This window comes from Gekko japonicus, unplaced genomic scaffold (assembly GCF_001447785.1).
Source record: "Gekko japonicus isolate JY-2015 unplaced genomic scaffold, Gekko_japonicus_V1.1 scaffold1416, whole genome shotgun sequence".
NCBI lineage: Eukaryota > Metazoa > Chordata > Lepidosauria > Squamata > Gekkonidae > Gekko > Gekko japonicus.
This window is the reverse complement of record NW_015175401.1, coordinates 404,488-414,651: the sequence shown is the minus strand read 5'-3', so window position 1 is coordinate 414,651 and position 10,164 is coordinate 404,488.

Below are 10,164 nucleotides of genomic sequence, written 5' to 3'. Positions count from 1 at the left end.
GATCTAGCCAAGTTCTTGGGAATTGTAGAGGTATCTTCACAGGATTCTTGCTGTTCCAAGCAACACTGTCTTCTGAGCCTGAGCTGGTGTTATTTGCTCAATGCCCAGAATGTCCAGGTGCTTTTTGAGACCTCTAGGCACTGCACCAAGGGCTCCAATGACCACTGGCATGATGGCAACCTTCTTCTTCCAGAGGCACTCTATTCATAGGTCTTTGTATTTGGTGGTCTTCTCCTGTTCTTTCTTTCCTATTCTGCTATCTCCTGGGGTTGCAATGTCAATGATCCCAAACCCTATATCTCATTTCCCCCCTGCTATCAGGGGTGTTACACCCCAGGTGTTTCTCTGTTTGTAATCGGAAGTCCCAAGGAATCTTTGTTTCCTGCTCCTTCATGATCTTGTCTGGTTTGTGTTCCCATGAATTTCTGGCTGATGGTAAGCCATCCTTCTTGCAAAGATTCCAGTGCAACTCTACTGTGATGTTCTTTATAGTCAGTTTGAGCAATTTTAATGCAGGCACTGACCATGGGGTCGACTGCATCATCCTTTGTCTTGCAAACATGATTATTATTATCATCATTAGTAGTATTAGTATTATTAGCATGACTATTTAACTAACATTGGCCTCCACACTGTTTTGTGGGGTTGGTTTTTTTTGCAAAACAGTGATTTATCTGCAAGAGGGCTGCCTACTCTGGGTTGGGAAATTACTACAGATCTGAGGGTGGGGCTTGGGGAAGGGAGGGGCCTCAGGAGGATACAGTGCCACAGAGTCCACCCTCCCAAGCAGCCATTTCTCTAGTCTGGAGAACAGCTGTGAGATTGGCATCCCTACAACTCAGCTTGTAGGCATGACCCTTATGGTACAGCTTTATTGGGATTTCCTGGAACCAGTGAAGGCATTTTTGTAGACAATGTGCTGAACTCTGGAAAAGGGGCCATGATAAGGAGCAGCATTTGGGCAGTAGCGCTGAACCACAAGAGCATCGTGAAAAGAGATCTTCCTTTGGCTTGGGGCAATTTGTGAAGAAGAAGAAGAAGAGGAGGAGGAGGAAGAGGAGGAAGAGGAGGAGGAGGAGGAAGAGGAGGAAGAGGAGGAAGAGGAGGAAGAGGAGGAAGAGGAGGAGATTGGATTTATACCCGGCTTCAGGAACAGCTGTGCCAGAGCTTGTGACTGACCCAAGGTCACATCAGCAGGTGCAAGTGGGAAATCAAATCCGGTTCTCCCAGATTAGAGTCCACACACTTAACTACTACACCAAACTGGCAGAGGAGCTTAGAACAGTGCAAAATTCTTCTCTGGGGCATCCTGGCTGTGACGTCAGCTCTCTGGCTCCATTCAAACATCACAAACCAAAAGGGTTGTGGGTTTGGTTTTTTTTTTTTGCAGTGTCTCAGTGTTGAACAGAACCCCCCTGTTTAGAAACGTTAATTGCCTGACCCGCACAGTGCATCATACTTTACCAATGTCGGTTAATTTTCTTATTTATGTATTTATTTGACTTGAGTCCCACTCTTCCCCACTAACATGGGGCTCAGAGCAAGTTCCAAAACATAATATCAGAACATAATATAAGATTTTAAAATATCAATTAAAAACAATTCCAACATTTACAATTCACAAGATGGCAGATATCCTTGGAAGCAAAAGCATGGCCACTTGCCTTCAAATTGAGATTAAAACAGCTCTGTGCTGAAGATGGCTTGTTAGCCGTTTTAAATTGGGATATCCACAATGCTCCCTCTAAGCTGTAGAGTCTTGTGAGCAAAAATTCTACTTTGTGAGTGACTGGCATTAAAGCTGTGAGCAACTGATCTGGCTGCTGCATAAATTAGTTTGCTCTGGAGCCCTCCTTCCTGAGCGAAGACCAAAATGTGTGAGCCGGAGGCTAAGAAACTGTGGGCTAGCTCACACTAACTCAGCTTAGAGGGAACAGTGCGCCACAAATCGGATGAAAGCCCTGGATGAGAAACGTCAGTGAAATTTGGAATGTCGATTGATGACATTTTTGAGATGGGCAAAACCAAAGCATTTTCTCTGATCAAAAAGATAGTCCTGGAAACTGGCCACTGTAGTTTGATTCTGAGAGCCTGCAGAGTATGCTCACCCCTATTTTTTTGTCTTTCTTACTCAAAATCTATACCTCCCTATAGGTACTATTTTACCATCCCGTGTTATTGCCAAGCTTTTTTGTCTGCAAGACGGAACATTATACCTACAATGGTTTCGCAAGGGAGATTTTTGAATAGGCCCTACACTGACAGAATTTGCCCTTGTGGCCTTAACGGGACTGATACATCCTTTCACGCCCTGCTGGAATGCAGTTGTTTGGTTTTTTTTAGATTATGAGGGATTACTACATTAAGCCTTTATTCAATCAGTCATCCCACTATAACTCCCTGGCTCCTTTGCTCAGGGATAAGGCTCCTAAGATCACACTAGCAACTGCAAAATTTGTCTCAGTCCTTTTAGCCCTTACCTCTAAAAAAGAAGAAATGAGTGTTTTCTGCTGCTCAAGATTCACGAATCAATGAGCTTCTAAAGGGTACAAAAGGAAAGGAAAGCAATTCATCAGATGGCACATACGATACTATAGTGCTGCCCCAGGGGAAAAGAGGGGGAGGGAGAGGTAAGAAGGTCTGTGTGGATAGGAGTTCCCTTGACCTCATCCATATGCTTGGCGGTACATTTCTGTTTTACAGGCCCTGTGGAACTGTACCGAGTCCCGCAAGGCCCGGATCTCACCTGGAAGTGCATTCCACCAAGCTGGAGCCACAGCTGAGAAGCTTCACTGCTTCTGCCTTGATTACTGGTAATTTATCCTACGTGGATTCAAGTGGACAGCCAGGTTTGTCTGAAGCTGCAGAAGGAAGTTTGAGTCCAGTTGCAGTGGAGAGTCAAAGCAGGACCTCAGTTAATTACTCTCAGCATCCCACAATTAAGAAGGCCCATCAATCTCTGATTTTGATATATTTAATTCCTTCACTATGTTTCACCCGGAATTAAACCCAAACAAATGGTGACCATATAAACTAAGCTTGTTATTCTAGTTTGGTCCTTCCATCTGTCAAACACGAAGAAGAGGAAGAGGAGGAGGAAGAGGAAGAAGAAGAAGAGGAGGAGGAGGAGATTGGATTTATACCCCGCCCTTCACTCAGAGTCTCAGAGCGGCTTTCAAAATCCTTTCCCTTCCCCTCCCTACAACAGACACCCTGTGAGGTAGGTGGGGTTGAGAGTGACAGAACTGTCTTTGAGAGAAAAGCTCTGACAGAACTGTGGCTTGTCCAAGGTCATCCAGCTGGCTGCAAGTGGAGGAGTGGGGAATCAAATCCAGTTCTCCCAGATTAGAGTCTGCGCACTCAACCACTACACCAGACTGGCTCTCTGGTGCATGCTAAGCTGCATGCTAATTTGCTACTTACCCTCTACCTATGTGTATGGACTGGCAACTTCCATTTCATTGTATCTGAAGAAGTATAAAAGGTAAAGGTTCCCTTGAAGCTTATACCTTGAATCAAACTTAGAATCATAGAATCATAGAGTTGGAAGGGACCTCCAGGCTCCAAGGTCATCTAGTCCAACCCCCTGCACAATGCAGGGAATTCACAAATACCCCCCACATCCCCAGTTACCTCTGCTCCACACCCAGAAGATGACCCAAAACTTCCAAAATTCCTGGGGGGAATTTGCTTCCTGACCTCAAAGTGGCAATCAGCATTTCCCTGGGCAGGTAAGAAAGGGCCAGAAGAACGCAACACTGATGCAACCCTTCCTGCCCTCCCTCTCACGATCTGCCTCGGTTCACAGAATCAGCATTACAGAAATTAAAGACTTGTTGGTCTTAAAGGTGCCACTGGACTCTTTGTTCTTATCCTGCTTAATAACACTTTTGTTTATCTGTACCCTAGGTGGGAGAGGCTGTAACCTCTGACCTCTCTCAACTTTCATTATGTGTAACAACCCAATTTGTTCCAGTTCCTTACCCAGAGAATTACACCTAAAAGGTTTGTGGCAGGTTTCACACTTAGCTTTTCTTTGCCCCAACGCCGCCTCCTCCAGCCCCTCAATCTTCCTTATAAAAGTGGGCAAAATTATTTCCCTCTAATTGACATCCGAAGATGTGAGCTGTCTCCTGACAACTCACCCTGGCGTAAATGTGGTTTGTCTTTAAGGTGCCACCAAACTTCGTTTTCATTTTATACTGTTTAACAGCCTGTCTGGAGAAACATCGGGAGCTATTTCTCGGTCTCCTCTCTGCTTGGCTGAATCATTATGGCTTTAGATATGGCCCGGTGAGTCCCATTAGGAGCTACTATTGCTAGCTGGGTAATTAATAAAGCTGAATGAATGACTCCAAAAGCTCAATTAGTCATTCTTCATTGAGAGATGGAGAATATATCTGCTCACGAGATAACTCTGCGGGGGATTCCTCGGTGGCACGTAAATACCCTCCCGAGGCCGACGTGAGATCCACAGGTAGAAAAGGTTTAATTCTTACACTGAGGAGAGAGACTAACACAAGGGCAGGCGCAAAGCAGTTCGAGTTAGATGCACATCTGGCGGAGAATTGCTAGCCTGAAGAGCAGATATTCCAAGCTCTGCGTGGGCGTGCTTCCCTTCTCTCTTTCTGCCTTGATTTCTTGATAGATCCCTGCCTGCGACCTTTGCTCTGGCAACAGGAACATCCTTTGCCACCACCCACAGCTCTCCTGCTTTCTTAAAAGTTTCCGCCTACGCGTCTAGAGTGCCCTTGTGCTTGGTGCTCTGTCTCCGCACGTAGGTGGTGTCCTCAAAATCTAATCTCCTTCCGATCCCTCCCCAGCATCCACCCGATTCTGTGAAGCCGGTAGTTCAGCTCCTTAACGTTGGAGTTAACCCCAACTGTGACTACCATGCCCAAGTGGTTTGATACTCTTAACTAATGCTCACGTTACTCCTTCACGGGTCTGGTCACCCTCATTACAGCCCCTTCCTCTGTTGTCTTTCTGAGAGTCAGGGTTTAGGTTGTAATCGGTGTTCCCTCTAAGCTGAGAGTGTGAGCTGGCTCACGGTTTTTTAGCCTCTACCACACACATATTTGTCTTGGCTCAGGAAGGAGGGCTCCAGAGGAAACTCATTTATGCAGTAGCCAAATCACCCGCTCACAATTTTAATGCCAGTAGCTCAAAAAGTAGACTTTTTGCTCACAGGACTCCACAGCTGAGAGGGAGCATTGTAATCCCTTAGCAGTCCTGGACCTGTTTATGAAGTTCTGCAAAGCGGGGTGGTCCCTGTGCAGAGAAGCAAATTTGTGAAATGGGGCTGGTGATGGCTACAATATGAACATCTGCAAGCTCAATTTATGATTGAAAAGGGAACACAACACACACACACACACACCATCACAGCAATGTCTGTGCATGTTGCAAAAAAAGAAAACTCTGATGTTCGGGCAGCAGCACCGTGGGTTGGCATGCGGTAAACCCATAAGAACATAAGAAGAGCCCCACTGGATCAGACCAATAGTCCATCTAGTCCAGCATCCTGTCTCACACAGTAGCCAAACAGTTACTCTGGACAGCCAACAACAGGATATAAGAACATAAGAAGAGCCCCGCTGGATCAGACCAATATTCCATCTAGTCCAGCATCCTGTCTCACACAGTGGCCAGCCAGTTCCTCTGGAGGGCCAACAGCAGAGAATAAGAACATACGGTGAGCCCTGCTGGATCAGACCAGTGGTCCATTAAGTCCAGCATCCTGTCTCACACTTTGGCCAGCCAGTTCCTCTGGATGGCCAGCAACAGGACATAAGAACATAAGAAGAGCCCTGCTGGATCAGACCTGTCTGTGGTCTAGACCAGTGGTCTATCTAGTCCAGCATCCTGTCTCACACAGTGGCCAACTTGTTCCTCTGGATGGCCAGCAACAGGACATAAGAACATAAGAAGAGCCCTGATGGATCAGACCAGTGGTCCATCTAGTCCAGCATCCTGTCTCACACAGTGGCCGTCCAGTTCCTCTGGAGGGCCAACAACAGGGCACAGAGGCCACGGCCTTCACCCAATGTTGCCTCCTGGCTCTGGGATTCAGAGGCTTAATGCCTCTGAATGTGGAGTTTCCCCTCAGTCACCATGGCCAGTAGCCACTGACAGACTTATCCTCTATGAATCTATCTAATCCCCTTTTAAAGCTGTTTATTCCTGCGGCCATCAGTACATCCTCTGGCAGCGAATTCCACATTTTAATCACTCTCTGTGTAAAGTGGTATTTTCTTTGGTCCGTCCCAAACCTCAACACAATGCACAAAACACAGCCCATAGTTATCAGTGAGGAGGGAAAGGTGGAGCCCGATCCACGGTAGTTATCGTAGTTATCGGTGAGGAGGGAAAGGTGGAGCCCGATCCAGTTTGCCTCCTCCCACCCAGCCACTTTCCCCATCTCACCACTTCAGAGGGGCAGAGGCAAGTGAACAGGTAGGGACGTTTATGCATGTGGGGGAGCTGGGATAAGGTTGCCAACCTCCAGATTGGACCTGGAGATCTTCCAGAACTCCAAGGGATTTCCAGACTACAGAGATCGGTTCCTCTGGGAAAAAATAAATAAATAAATGAACTGACACTTTAAATTTTGGTAGCACATCCCCACGGCTCTATCTTTTCTAATCTGGCGGCCCTCAGAAGGAGTGCAGAGTGGGTTTAGTTGTACCTCAGGAAAAGGACGGAGTGACCAGTGTTCCCTCTAAGCTGAGTTAGTGTGAGCTAGCTCACAGGTTTTAAGCCTCCACCTCACACATTTTGCCTTCGCTCAGGAAGGAGGGCTCCAGAACAAGCTAATTTATGCAGCAGCCAAATCGCTTGCTCACGACTTTAAAGTAGGATTTTTGCTCACAAGACTCAACGGCTTAGAAGGAACATTGGGAGTGACTATTTTTGGCCTGTCTCTGGTGATGAGCGGACCTGTAATAGTCTAGTCTGACTCTTGGGGAAAGGGAACACTGGTTTGGTCAGAACGTGTGTGTGTGTGTGTGTGCACATGCGTTTGTGTGAGGGGGGGTCTAACTCATACGGTTGCCAACCCCCAGATGGTGCTTAGTTCTTGTGGCCCTTTCTTACACGCCCTGGGAAATGCTGATTGCTACTTTGGGGTCAGGGAGCAATTTTTCTCCAGGCCCGTTTGGCCAGGGGCCCTGGAGATTTTTTGTCATCTTCTGGGCGTAGAGCAGGGGTCACTGTGAGCGTGGAGGGGGAGGTAGTTGTGAATTTCCTGCATTGTGCAGGGGGTTGGACTAGATGACCCTGGAGGTCCCTTCCAACTTTATGATTCTGTGATTCCATCTCCCAGAATTACAACTAATTTCCAGACCACAGAGACCAGCCCCCCTGGAGAAGATGGCTGCCTTGGGGGGGTGGACTCTATGGCATTATGTTTCCTCCCCTCTTCAAACCCTGCCCTCCCCAAATCTCCAGGAATTTTCCAACCTGCAGCTGGCAATCCTAGTTAGAGACATCCAAAAGGGGACCTTATGCAGTTCCGCAGGGCCTGCAAGACGGAGCTCTTCTGCCAGGCGTTTGAGTAGGAGCCGCCAACATCACTGTACCATCACCGCGCTGCCATTTTTGGCAATGCGAACTGGCCCTGGGACTGAAGAACGGACATAGCGCAGATCGATTAAGAGGAGACAGCAGAACCTCTGAACATTGTATTGGAGACCCCGTCTTGAATGATATTGTGTGAGCACCGATTTTAAATGTGAAATGCAAATGTAATTGACTGTTTTATTTGGTTTTTAGTGTTATGTATAGCAATTTGCCTCTTGTTAGCCACCCTGAGCCCACGGAGGAGGGCGGGTGTCTGGACCAAGGACAAACACTCTCCCGTTCTCAGGTGCTGAGCTCACAGCCACCTGGGGCCTTGGGATCCTCACTGGGTCTCGGTCCTTTGCTGAGGCTCTTTTTCATCTGGGTTCTTCTCAAGGATGCAGACAGACACTCAACAGACACTCCCAGCGTGGTGGGTTAAAAAATACCTCTGCATTTATTTGAGTCCTTCAGATAACTAAGAGTGTTTGCTCGGCAGAAACCACTCACAGATTATAGCAATGGCACAAAAAAACAACAACACTATACTTGCACTGGGCAGAGGATGAGCCTGAAGCATTAACTCCTTGTGGCTTCCTTCACTGGGGTAATCTTGCGACCTGGCTTTCTCACCCGAAGGCTTAAGAAAGTGAGTCCACTCCCACGGGCATAGTCCACTGCATTTCAGCTTGCAGCCCTGGAGGCCTCAGCCTGTTCGTCTCCTGTGTGACTACTGCCCCCCTGCTTGGTCGCCCCCGGCAGCCAGATAAAGGCATCTTAAGCAGCTGGCCAAGGCCACCAGGTGTTTTTAATCACGCTCAGCCCAAACAGGCTGCAACCAACCTGTGAAAACTTATAGCTTGGTCGCATTAATGAAAGCCTGAGATCTGTAAGTTCTAATCCTTACAGTGGGATATAAGTCAAATAAATAATAATAAATAAATTAAAAAGAAAAGCACAAAGCCCAGAAAGACTTCTCTTTTTTAATTTTTTAAAACTTTATTTATACCCCGTCTTTCCCCTCATTGGAGACCCAGAGCAGTTTACATCATTCTTCTCTGCTCCGTTTTATCCTCCCAACAACCCTGTGAGGTAGACCAGGCAGAGAGTGTGACTGGCCCAAGGTCACAAGAAAAATGACAAAACAATCAGAAGACCTTTCCCATCTTTCCCATGTGCCTTTGCTCTCAAGTCCAAACTCAGATTATGGGGAATACTGTGATTCTTTACTCCCTACACTCCAGAGCGAGTGTGGTGTGGTGGTTAGGGTGTCAGACTAGGATCTGGGCAAGCCAGGTTCGAATCCCTCCTCTGCCATGGAATCTCACTGGGTGACCTTGGGTCAGTCCCACACTCTCATCCTAACCTACCTCACAGGGTTGTAGTGGGGGTAAAATAGAGAAGAGGAGAATGATGTATGCGGCTTCAGATTCCCATTGGGGAGAAAGATGTGGTATAAATGCAGTAAATAAATAAACCTGCCACTGCCTCCAACTTAAAGGCACACTGTTAATAAAAGTCTGATGTGTTTTGTTTGAGATTTACTACTTGGGTTTCTCTATATGCGTTATAACAGTGTTTGTCGCTATCCATCGATGATTACTGTGCTGTCTGGATTCAGATTAATTTGTGCATGCACATTCTGGCACAGCCTCATGGGAACTCTATTCCCCTTGTATCTGCAAAACTGGTTTTTAAAAATCTTCCATGCTTAAAAGACATAGATCTCAAGGTTTCTGGAGCACGGACTCTAATCTGGGAGGACCAGGTTTGATTCCCCATTCCTCCACATGAAGCCAGCTGGGTGACCTTGAGCTAGTCACAGTTCTCTCAGAGCTCTCTCAGCCCCACCTACCTCACAGGGTGTCTGTTGTGGGTTCAGGAAGGGAAGGAGATTGTAAACAGCTCTGAGACTCCGAGTGAAGGGCGGGGTATAAATCCCATCTCATCTTCTCTTCTATTTACACACAATATTTCTATCCTGGCACACAGTGCCCAAACTGAAAGCTAAAAGGAAGGGCTGTCCTGATTGGGGATGAATTGAAGGCCGTGGAGCCAATGTTAGTCATTGAAAGGATGCATCCAATTGTGTAAAACGAGAAGGCAATCTGTGAACGATTCTCTGCTCAACCTGGAAGCCACTTTAATGACCAGGCTTCCTCCTCCTCTGTTCATCAAGAAGATTTGTTTTGCCAACTGCAGAGACACAAAAGCAGCCGTAAACGGCAGCCTGTAAATTGCAAATGCAGTTCGTTTACCAAGGCAAGACTGTTCTCAAAATAGCAACTGCCCAAGATTTCCGTTCTCTTCTGGTGTCTCCCCCCCCCTCGCCCCATGGCTTTCCTTCATGCATCCGCTCCTGGAATTCCTCAGTCCCAAATACTGTGCCAACAGCAGATGGATTAAGAGACATCCCTGTGTTTTGCAAGGATGTATTTATCGGTATGAACTAGCTGGTAGATCCAAGATAAGCCTAACCCGGGTGGCTCGGGCTAGCCTAATCTCGTCGGATCCAGGCTAAGCAAGGTTGGCCCTAGTTAGTTCTGGGATGGGAGGCGACCAAGGAAGTCCAGGGTTGCCACACAGTGCCGGGCAATGGCAAAC